Raw genomic sequence first — 12,838 nt, forward strand, 5'->3', positions numbered from 1 at the left:
CTTCATCATTCTTGAACAAAGTTCTCCAGATTTGAATACAGCACTCAGGTTTCCACAGATGTTCTGTCGATGACTTTGATATTTCTATAACATTTTGCGATTTCCCAATGCACCACTGTGTATTTTTGCTTTAGTAACTGTTTTGCACTGTCAGCATTGTCAGCACATCAGTCCTCTTGTACTGGACAAATATTGTTAGATCTTTCTCAGCAACATTTAACTGCTAAACCCCTAGTTGCTACCAGATGTATTGACTACTTTTTCTTTAAGTTATTCAGTTGCATCCAATCAATGGAGGACCTCAAGTTTCTCTTTCGCTTTAATGTGATATCATGCTGTATTAGTAATGCCTAAACTTTGGATAATTGGTACTTCTAATTTAGCATAAACCTAATATTTGTCCAAATGGGGAAATTAGACCAACACCTTTAAATAAGATAAATCTTTAAACAAACAAAATAAAACCTCACAGTAGTGAGGTTCTTCTTGTCAGTAGAAGTCCATTTGTAACTCCTGACAGTTTAATGGTTAGCCTTTCACGTGTATTTGTTGTTGACCCTATGCAAACCAACTTCTCATCTTCTTTACAGTTCCTGCAAAGATGCTTAACCCCCAGGTGAGATAGAATATATACAGATAAAAAAAAATCTGGCAGACAATGAATCAAAATATTTGGTTAGTTTAGTGTATCTCACTTGGGTAAACTTAACTTGTGCTTTATACCTTTTTCTCTTTGTTTCTTTTTCTTTCAGGTACAAAGCCAAATCAAAGTAATGAATCTACTTAGGCTGGGAAGCACATTGATGCAACAATGTTCCTTCTAGAAACTAAAGAAATTCCTCCAAATAGTCCTGTACTGTACTTTGGCACATCAATGGAGTGATCCATTCAGAACTCAGGCTCTTAACACATGCAGACAGTACACAAATATTTAGGCACTCACAAGAGAAAAGGGTGGCAGTTAGGTACCTAAGTGAAAAATGGAGAGCCAAAAAGCTTTACATGGCTTATGTATAACCCTGGAATTATGTAAGTAACGTAAGTTAAACAACAGTTCGATAACATGCCAGGAGAGTTTTTGCAGCTGCACCTCTGACTCAGAACACTCTGCTCCAAAGGGGATGGGGGGCTGGCATTGCAGTGCAAAGGCTAACAGTGTTTTGTGTCCATTCCCTGATGAAATGAACCAGACCTTCTATTCTGTTCACTTTCTTTTCCTTGTCTTTTTAACAGAAAATTTTCCTAGGTAGCATAATTATATCATTTGCCTTTTCAAAATATGTCTTACAAGGAGTTTTTGTTTGTTTGGAGAGGTAGGGTATGGCTGATGTGAGTTTCCTCCACGTACACGTTATGTTGCTAGGTGACATTCGGCAATGAATATTGTATTTTGCTCCTGTTTCTCTGAGCCAGCAGCATTTTGTTGCTATGTTCCAGATGTCATCCCTGTAAGAATCTGCATTTGAACTGGAGGGGAATCATGGACAGTATCTTCAACAGCTTTGTTGGTATCAAAACTGCTATTAGTTATGAAACTAATTTTATTGGCAGCTTCTTAACAGAATTTCTCAAAGCATTTAAGGGTTTTTTATGTTATGAGTAATGGGACCAATATAAATCTACTTTTAAAGAGATATATTTCCTTAAGTAAACAAAAAGGGAAACTTGTCTGTCCTTTTTAAAATTCCTCTTTTCTGTATGAAAAAATAGGTTAGAAATTCATAAAAGACATGCACACACTGCAACACAAAAAAGCTATTGAAGACAGCTTATATTTCATAACCATGCTCTGAAAATAAGCATATGGGTGATATTTTGATCTCTCTGAAATTTTGTATATGATAACTATCTCATACTGTGAATTCAGCTCCTTATCCAGATGAAAAATATTCTACTTTTCCAACTCTTAAGCAGCTTAGGGCATGTATGACATCTTATGCAATGAATATCTATTTATTTAAAGAGATATTAAAAAAAATGCTCAAAGTTCTGTGACCCAATGTGTATGCTGTGATTTCTAAAATGCTCCAGTGCCAACATCATGACATAAACAGTGAATCAAATAGATGTACTTCTTCAACATCATATCTTTGTTTGTATTACAGTCATGAAGCTATCAGAATAAAGACAAGCATGTAGAAGGGTTGCCCAAAAGCAGAACAGGGGTTATTTGAATCTTGACTGAGTTCCTATCCTCATACAGGAAGGGAAAAGAATGTTTAAAAGTATCATAGATCCTATCATCTTCCTGGCTACATAGTGGGGATCCAGAGTCTCCTTGCTCTTCAAGTCCATATTTTTACCCTTTCAGGAAGCGGTACAGATTCTCTCAGGCTTTCTCATGCCATACTCCCAGTGCATATACTTCAGCATTTGCTGACTGTGTCATCCACAGGTCTGTCACAGGTGACATAACCTTTGCTGAACTTTATGTTTGATGTAAGAGTCAGAACACTTAGAAAAGCCTCAGTGAAGTTTTCAGGACTTTAAAATTTAAAATGTATGCTTAGCTTGGCACCTCAAAAGCAGACCTTATAATTTCACCTTATTGTCTGTGGTCATGAAGTTGAGTATATGAAAATGTCACTTTTGCCAGAGCAGGGCCTCTTAGCTGTAACATAGCCGAGAATACATAACTGGGCAGAAACGCCTTCATGTGAAATGCTTTGAGGAGTCTTCCTTCTATTGCCTCTAGATCTGTAACAGATGACAAACATATCCATATCTCTTTGATCACTACAAAAATAAATGTGTTTGTCTAAAATCTATCATAGAGCAATAAAAGAGTATTTTAAATGTACTCAATGCAAAATCTTATCAGGCAGGAAAGTGGAATGAACCATTTGCTTCATGCTCTTTTTCTATAAAAAGTCTTGTTTCTGGGAAGCAACTGTGCTTAAGGGAGCAAAAGGTACATAAATTGACCAATTTAGCAGCACTCGTCAGATTAGGGATACAGTAACAAACTTTTGTTCTCCTGATTTAGTAAGAGATAAAATGTTCTGTTTCCCTAGAAAACAACATAATTTAAGTGAATAGAATACAAATTAACAGCTTAATAAGAGAAGAGGAAGGAAAGGGATTTCTGAAACTGTGACTGTGCTTGTAGAACAAAACAATTCTCTTTAAATAAATGTAGGTAAGGGATTGACTTTGTATGGCTCGCAGTAGGGAGCACATCATAATTTCAACAGATGTTACAATGCAGAGGGCCAGGCTGCGTAAACTGAGTTGTTGCTTGACCTACCATTAGGTGGCTGCCCAAAACTTAGTCTTTGAACACACCAGTGAAAGTCACTGGTCAATGTCTACTTGTTCTTACACACAGATGCGTGTAGAATCTCTCCTGAAAAGCCTGATTTCTCCTGTTAAAGATTCTCACCTTCTGCTAAGGGCTTTGTCTGCTTAGTTACGGCATCAACCAAAAGATGATTGAATTCTGAAAGCTGACTATTACAAAGGAAATCTGAAATAACTTCTTTATCCATTACAGGCCAGTTTGGTTCCTAATTCATGCTGTGAGAAAATGAGCTTTGTTTCCTTTGATTTTTCTGGTTTAGGGTCTACTCTTTTTTTGGTATTTTGCAAAAATTTCTACCTTCCAACTCCATAATTGCAAACCACAGTGCAAATAAAGAGCGGGTCTTGGACAACTTCTTTGAAAGATCTTGTTCTGCTGTATAGATTACCTTTACACAAAATTGAAGCCTACCATTATGTGTAAGTGCCTGTAGGCAATGAACAAAGTGGTAACCTTAGCCTATAATTGTGTTGGACTGCTGTTTTCTCCCCACGTTGCTGTTTTTACAAAGGTAATGTTTAAATCCAAAACCTGACTCTGCTGTAGAGTGACCCTTGGAACCAAAGAACTAGCACAGTTCTAAGTATGGTGCAGGGATTGGATGGGATAAGAAATCTATGGATGTCCTATAGAGAAACATCATATCTTGTGTATCTCAAGGCTTAGCTCTCTTAAGGCCTCAAAGAGGAAATGGCAGTCAAGAACTGTCTCTTTGAAATAGTCTAAGGTGACCTACACATTCACAAATCTTTACATCCAGCTAAAAATCATAAAAGTGAATGAGTGATTTTGCATCAGTGTGAAAGAACTGTGGTAAGCTAAACTCTGGCTAATGGATTTTTCTAGGTATGACAACTGACATATCGCATTATATTTTCATTTAATTAATGTTGTTTAAATAACTACTGGAATAAAGCACTTATAAATTGTAACTACTATAAATATTGTTGCATTGTAAATAAATTCCCTGTTCCTAAACAGACATGTAAATCAAGTAAGGCCCATATGAGTCAATGCAATAATAATACCTCCACTAAACTTTAGATGCTCATTATTTTTAGAATTCAAGTTTTCCATCCCTTGAGAATCTTATTCCTACATCCTAAATCAAAATCACCAAACACATCCCAAGTTTATTCTTTAAATATACCCTTCATTCCTTCAATACTGACAAAAAGAACATTGCTTCAAAGCAGAGCCAAAAACCAAAACAGTACTCATTCCAAAAGTGAAGTGAGGGAAATAGATTCTTGTTCAGGAATTTGTCCAAGTAGAATTGAGTGCAGTACAGCTGCAACATAATAAAAAGCAATGCTGGAATCCATGGCTAGCCTTTCCTCTGCACTACAGACAACGCCAGAGCTCTTAACTCTTCAGAGACTCCTTGGGAGATGTTACACAGTGGTCAACTTGCCATTAAATCCTAGAATATTATGTACATGGTTATGTAAATTATATGTCAAGCAACTGTACAAGAAATTCAGATGAGAGCTGTAGCTGAAAAAGCTGAAATAAATCAAAGAAATTCAAAAATGAGGGAGACAGTCAAAGAGAAGGGAGATAGTCAAAGAGAGATGTAGATGTCAATTTTGTTTGATTTTACAATTCTGAAAGGTAACTGTTTGAGATGTTTGACCATACTGCATGTCACCACGCAGACTGGAATAACACAGGTACTCTCACTGTGGGTCTTCATAATTTATTCTTTGTTTTGAGAAAATTTCCCTGAATCATTTTAGTATGTAGTGGCAGTTATGTTCCAAGGCACTTTGAAGGAGTAAAAGAGCAAAGGAGGAAAGCAAAAGCATTTGAGGTAGAACGGTATGTTGTGTTGTTTGTTCTGTCCTTTGATTGTGCCTATTTAGTTAGGGCATCAGATGCTTTGGTTTGCTTTTCTGTAGCATGAAATTATTGTGGGAAAGCTACGTCAATTAAGTGAGTGTTTTCCTTTGATCAAAAAGACGATGAAATATGTGGTCATTCTGATGTGTTCTGGGGCTAAGCTCCCCAGCACAGCTGCTGATCAAGCTCTCATGACACCCACAGATAATTCAGATCCCTGGTACAAGGTTGTTTTAAGGAAAATTGATTGATTCAATTGAATTGGTCTTAGAATTAATTTCTTCTGAGGGCCTATCCTTAATTTCAATTAGAAGATATTTGCTGGCACCTGTAACAACCTTAAACTGCAATTTCAAGGTCCTGGTTTTGACATGCCTTGGGAGGTCTTTTAAATATTTACCACACAGGGACTTGAATTAAAGAAGCTTATTATCAAGACTAAATGACAGAAATGATATAATTAAGCAATATACACTGAAGAAAGGGAAGTGAGAGATGTTTTTGCTACAGGTATTTACTATTCAGGTATTCACCATAGATCTGATATAGGCAAGATAGTGCTGAAACACACAGAACTCTTTCAAGTTTGGTATATACATATACACAGTCTACATTTCAGTATCTGTCATCCAGTAGTCTTTAATTAACCGGAAATTAGCAAAACTTTTTGGGAATAGTTTTCAGAAATTGGTCATGGAAATGAAGGAATATGACTAGAGTTTATACTGATCTGTTCATTATAAAGACAAGGCAAGAAAAACTTTGATTTGTCATCTGCTATAGAATAAAAATTTGACAGTAGGCCAAAGGGATTCCAGGCTTCTTGAGAATAAGAACAGATTTCTTTTGGAAGTGTTATTTGTTTCTTAGTCTTGAAGTGGGTTTTGGCACAAAACTCAGACCATCAGGGATGTAGCTCTGACGTGCAGTGACCTTATAGCTTTGTGCTTCAGAACTGTCCTTGAGTGTTGTACCTCCTACTGCTTGGACTGTAGATTGTCTGTTCCATGGCAGCAGCCTGGAACCATTGCTACATGCCTGTGGAGATAAAGTACACAGTTCTTAGAATAATGATGGAAGAAATACTAAGGGATGAAAAGGACTGAAATGCATGACGCTTAACTTCAGCAGAAAATGAAGAAGGGTCCCGTGTCTGCCTATTGCAATGAACAGTTATCAGGTGTATCTCTATTGTTGTTGCTACTGTCACTACTGTTATTCATTTTATAACTATGGTTCAAAGGGATCAAAATAGCATTATGCTTGATATAGTACAAATGAGTACTGAAGGCCATCCTTGTCCAAGAGAATTTATAAACTGGGATACAGAGTTCTGTAACAGGTGGACAAACAGACAAAGGTGCCTGTTGGGTGCAGTGGAGTCACGGGTCTAGCCGAAGGCAAGGTTATGCCTGAGTGCATTGTAATTGGATGATCAAGAGTCCAGATTATATGAAGATGTCTATGTACAGAACTCCAGTTCATGAACTTCATCCCAACAGGTCGAGACTTCTGTCACAGAAGACTTGAGGATAAATCAGAGTTAGATAGAAGGTATAGGTATGGTAGGTAAAGAAAGAAATAAAGGAAGAAAAAAACCAGAACCTTTTTTCTGTTCAACCATGCTATGCCAAATCCTATCTTGCTGTAGTACTTTGAAAGTTGTTTTAAATTAACTGTAACTATTTATGCAGCTACAGTCTAAAATTGTTAACTTATTTAACACTTTCTGTAAAATGTGCATTTATCACTTCTCTTAAGAACACTTGACAGTGATTAAACATTTCACTTGAGAAGCTACTTTATTTTATTTTATTTTGTATTTTAATTTATTTCACTGCATAATTAATTTGTAATCAAGACTTGTTTTGATTTTCCTAGCTGTATTTTAAAATCAAACGTGAAGCAATAACTTGCGGATGGCTTGCAAAATCGTAAAAATGTGTTCCATTAAGAAAAAAAAGAAGTTAATATTGTGCAAATTTCATGCACCACAGAATTAACCATTCTTTGGTAAGCCTTCTGAAAGTGTGATCAAAGCATCCCAAAGGTCAAGTATTGTGGGATGGTGGTAAAGTTTTAAGGTCTACAAAGTCGAGAGAACATAGATGCCTGCATAGGCACAAATGACTATCTTATCTTACATAATTGCCTCTTAAAAATTTTGTCTGCAAATTTAATGTAGTTGTGCTCGCCAAATTTTTGAACTCTTGACAAATGAATCTCCTCCAAGAATGCACCCTTCTTACTTTGTTTTTAATAAAAATATATGTAAATCTCATTCAATTTAAAATTATGCAACAAAATGTCATCACATTTCTCACAGCTCTTGTCCTCATTGAGACTGTGCATGGACAGTGTCTAAAACTAAAACCTCTTTTGAGTTAAAAATAATATTTATTTCTTCTCATGTTAAAAATCAAAAAAACAAACAAAAAAACCCCCAAAAGCAAAACCAAAACAAAACAAAAAAACAGACCAACTTTTGAATCTGAGTTTTGTACAGAGCTGGTTCTCACCAGAGATCTTGGCAAGTGCATCTCTTCCAAGAATACATTCTCAGTGCCATTTATCCATTAGGCTTGCTAGAAGTGAGCAAATATCGTACCTCTGACTCAACGGGCCAATAGAGTATTTCAAACTGCTCCAAAGAGATAATTGACCAACTGAAAGTGTATAGTAACACTAGAACTGAGATCACCAAGTAATGTGATCTCATACTGAATGTGGGTGTTTTATTTTTTTTATTTTGGGGGGTGAGTTGGAAAGTGTATAAGCCAAGTTTTGATTACCAAGGGCTGAGAGTGGGGAAAGGGAGTAGGGAGAGAGGCCCAAAGCAGTAAGTTTAAATAGAGATGAGCCGAGACTAGCCATTTTATATGACTTTCATGCAGAGAAATCAGGAGGTTAGAAGTAGAAGAGGAAGGATATAAAAAGGTCAAGTCCCCCAGTGCATTATTTAAAACTTGTTCATTTTCTCCCATAGTGCTTGGGAAGCAGAGTGAGTGTGAAGTCTTCACTGTCTTTATTTAGGTTCTCTCTGGCTTCAAAGATTGGCAAGTTCTTACTATATTTCTACAAAGCAGACTGCTTTTCAGGCAGGTTTTCTCAAGTTCTTGCTTTATGAGTTTTGGAGAAAGATTCTGGCCAGAGATGTTCAAAAGAAAAAGTGTTTGCAGTCTTTGGAGGTTCTTAATTCCTGGAAAAACTTCTGGCAAACTCCACCTCACCAAAATTTCACAGAAAATGTTTGTTAGAATTTGACCAGTTTAAATGAGTTTCTTGTGTTGGTGTCTTTACCTAGTGGAAGTTCAAATCGTGCTCGGTTTTACACACAAAGTCAAGAAATGCTGCCAATATATACAGCCCTCTTCTCTCTGAAATATTTTATTTATTTACTCTGGAGTCTGAAGACAGTTTAGAGACATGTCTCTTGCCAGTGGTATTTGCAGCGGTATTCACAGAGTTGTCTTCTAATTTTTAGAGTCAGTTTGCACTTTTTAGACTCATGTAGAGATTCAATTTTTAGTAATAACTCTCCTAACCTTATCTGAGGTTTCCACCATTGTTCTGCATGGTCACTGAGGTGGCCATCAGCCTCTAATATGAGAAGGTTTACTAAACTTCCATGTAAAACTGCCTTATACTTAGAAAATAAAGAGGATGTGAATACTGTGAAATCTTTATTTAAATATATAGATCAATAATATACACCTTGATATGTCTTAAGTTACTATAAGGATGGAGGATGGGAAGAGGTATTTTGGAACAGCAAATTGCAGCGGCTGCTACAGAAGCAAGTTGGACATACCATCTTTTCCAGGACTGTGACAGGTTCCCTAATGAAACTAAATAGACCTTACACATGGATTGTGATCTTTAGGTTCCTACCACTGACATCTGAAAGCTCTGATCACTATCACTTTCTTGTAGATCCCCGTTGAAATATTGTCACAGCTGACACGTGCTCATCTCTCCTTATGTTGAAATAACCTAAAATGCCTTCTTCCCATGAGCACTGAGAGAGAGGTATTAGATCTCTCCCTCAGCCTCCATATTACTAAGATAAACATACCAATCTCATTCTTCCCATAGAGTACTCTGACCAACCTAATAGCTGTTTTCTGTGTTTCTTCCACTTTTAATGGGACTTTCAGAACTGCAGAATTTTCCAGTAGTGACAAATTTAGTTTCTGTTCTCGAAATGCAAACCATTGGCGAATTATATCTTGCAACAATGGACCCCATAGTCATTCATTTAGGATGTGAGGAAGAAACCTTCATATTTGTCCATGTGAAACATGTAACACAGCACTCTTGGATGTATCAGGCAATGCAAAAGCATCGTAAACAGAAAAAGAAGTGTCATTAAAATTTGACAATCTGGAATGACCATTCTGTAGCTAAGGTCCCTCCCTCAACAAGATGCACCTTCAGACCAGACCCCTATACTTTAAAATAGGATTTTCACCTGCAAAGGATGGTACAGATACATTTGTGTGCATTTTTTGTGTGTGCCGTCCAGTATATGTCATATTCTGAAAAGCTTCCTTTAAGGTGTAGTTTGATCTTAAGTGGAACGAAAACTGTTAATTTCTGGTGGGCATTTGTGAACACTATTTTTAAATACTGCAATTTTTTTTTTTTAATTATTATTATCCAAATATTATTGAAGAATTTAAATAATAAATTACTCTTGGCTTTTAATTTATATGAAATACATATGTAACATGGCAAACAGCTTCAAATAAGCCTCATATTCAAAATAGCCTTGCCAATTTCTAACATCTGAGGATCTGCCTCTTTCCTGCTCAAACACAAATTACTCCTAGAAAGTTAAAATCCACAAGACAACAGCTCCCTACCAGGAAAACGAACTATCCACCAAAACGGAAAATAAGAAAGAAAGAAGGAAAGAAAAACAAATCTGCTTCACACGAAGAAAATGAGACGTTTCTAAAGCATTTCAGGATGACCACACACCAAGTGAAAAAAAAAAAAAAGGTTCAAAATTCCTGCCCCACACAAAGGATAACTTCTCTTGGCAGAATACAACTATCTCTTTTTACTAAGAACTACTCACCCATCAGTCAACACCACTTTAACTACTTTACATATTTTTCCACCTCTCACAAAGCACATCAAAAGTTCAACACAAACTACCAGCCAAGAGGAATATTCAGTAAGCTATATATATATCCACATATATATGTGGAGATAGATAGATAAATAGGTAGATAGATATACACACACACACACGTGCAAACACAAATACATATAGCATCAGGTATTCCACAGCAGCTGGATGACAATGTCTATCTGTCATTCATTTAAATTTCTCACTTTCAAATTTTTAGGTAGAAAGATACAGCATATTTGTTTTTCCTGTCTCATGTTGCCAGCCACATACATAGATGTACACATATATAAAAACCTTCAGACAGTCATAGAATCTTCAAAATTAACTACTGTGCAATGGTGAATGCTTTGTTACTGTTTCTATTTCTCATAGACATTATGGCTATAATCAGAATGTAGTGAATATAGATGGAATAAAAAAAGATAAAAGGATATGAAAAAAAATTTCCACTTCTTTTCTAGGATAAGCAATGGAATAAAAGAAAGAAAAAGGAAGAAAACCTGAGACTTTGGTGTCATCACTTTAAGCTGCTTAACTGTCCTTCCCAAAGCAAAGGGACTTAGAGAGAGACTTGAGGCAAAGCAAAGAGACAGTTTTACAGATATATCACAGGAAATTTGGCCATCAAAACCACAAGGATCCTTACCTGGTAAGTTAACAAGGAGTAGTGAGAGCTTATACTGTGTGACAAATGGAGGTAGGCATAAAGAGACTCTACTTATAAAGTAGATTCTGAAAGTATGCACTGCTTTTATTGATGAAATAAAGAAGAATATCACAGAAGGGTACCAAGGTAGAGATACATGAGAGATATGTGACATATCTAATCTTTGAAGTAGGGATATTTTTTTCTCCTGTTTTCTGAATGAACATTAGGGGAGCAATAGTGGATGAGAAAAAATATACTGTATACTTTATCTGGTAAAAAGAAGAGTAGGAGGAAAAGACAAACTTTTTGCTAGGGGTTGTAATGATAAGATAAGGGACAATGGCTTCAAACTGAAAGAGAGAAGATTTAGATTGGATATTAGGAAGAAATTCTTAACCAGGAGGGTGGTGAGGCACTGAAACAGGTTTCCCAGAGAGGTGGTGGATGTCCCATCCCTAGAAATATTCAAAGTCAGTTTGGATGGGGCTCTGAGCAAGCTGATCTAGGTGAAGCTGTCCCTGCTCATTGCAGAGGGGCTAGAACTAAATAATCTAAAGGTGCCTTCCAACCCAAACTATTGTCTGATTCTCTGATTCTATGATAAGAGTTTTGGGAACTTGTATGTCTAGGAAGCGTTATGTCCTGAAGATGATATATTTGTTAAATTTAGATATTACTTGGCTGTGAGGATCTAAATGATAATTAGATTAGGGAGACCAACCATACTAAGATCCACAGTTAGGGAAGAAGAACACAGTGCAAAGGTCTGTGACAGAAAAATCTGCCATTCATCCAAACTAATTTAAATGGTAAGTCATTCACAAAAGTGTCAGACTAAAAGCTTATTTAGGACAAAAGGAGCCAGGGGAGAAATATATTGGTAGATCTATGAATCTTCAACAAAGAGATGACAAGGGAGTTTTTGGTTGTGGGTAAAATTACACAGAGCTAAAAGCCCACAATGTCTTTACCAAGAACTGGAGGATCCTCCAGAGGATGTGTTAAAGAAATGATTAGAGAAGCAGCCAAGGAAAGCCAGACCTGACAAACCCCAGAGATATTTCAAGGACAGCAGAAGCAGAGAGGCCAAGTGAAGTTACGGTTATAGCACTGAGTCTGAGATCTGGCAACGTAGATGCCATTAGATGTTATGGAAAGAATGGTTTCATTTAAGGGCAGAGGAGGAAAGCCAGATTGGAAAAGCTCTAGGAAGAAAAAGTGTAAACAGCACATTCAGAAAGCTTAGAGATGAAAGAGGGACTGCAGATGGGCCAGTAGCTAGAGATGGAAGGAGTCAAAAGTGTTTTATTTATGATGTGAGAGACTTAACATATGGTATAGCAAGTAGAATAGACTAGAAACAGTGAAAACAACAAACAAGAGGAGACCAAGAGGTTAAGAACAGGAATAAGGTAGGGAAAGAGAATGGGCACATGGGAGATGAAGAGCTAGAAAGAGAAAGGGTAAGAGGATGCAAACAGAAAAGAACACAGGAAGCATGTCTGTGTCTGTGACCATGAAGAAGGAAAAATTTTCATGGAAGAAGGGAGGAAGGAAGGGAGGGAGGGAGGGAGGGAGGGAGGGAGGGAGGAAGGGAGAAGGTTGAACTTGCTAAGACCTAATGTCAAGAGAAAAAAAGGAGAGTTTAAGCAGAGACTTAGAGGTGGTGAGGAGATGGACAGAACTGAAGGATTAGAGGCAGCCAGACTGAGCAGAACTGAAAATGTAGAGTTGAGTGGTAAAGAGGTGAGTATAAAATGCTTTTTAAAATGCAGTAAATACTATGGTCTTCATATTCACTAGTTTCAAACTTCTCTTCTGAGATTTAGAAAGGCCCATATCAGAAGAGCCATCCTTCAGGACAGGATGGATGCTTCATAATAGTTTCCAAATAGAATTAAAAAAC

Source organism: Chiroxiphia lanceolata, chromosome 6, assembly GCF_009829145.1.
Source record: "Chiroxiphia lanceolata isolate bChiLan1 chromosome 6, bChiLan1.pri, whole genome shotgun sequence".
In the NCBI taxonomy this organism is placed as follows: Eukaryota; Metazoa; Chordata; class Aves; order Passeriformes; family Pipridae; genus Chiroxiphia; species Chiroxiphia lanceolata.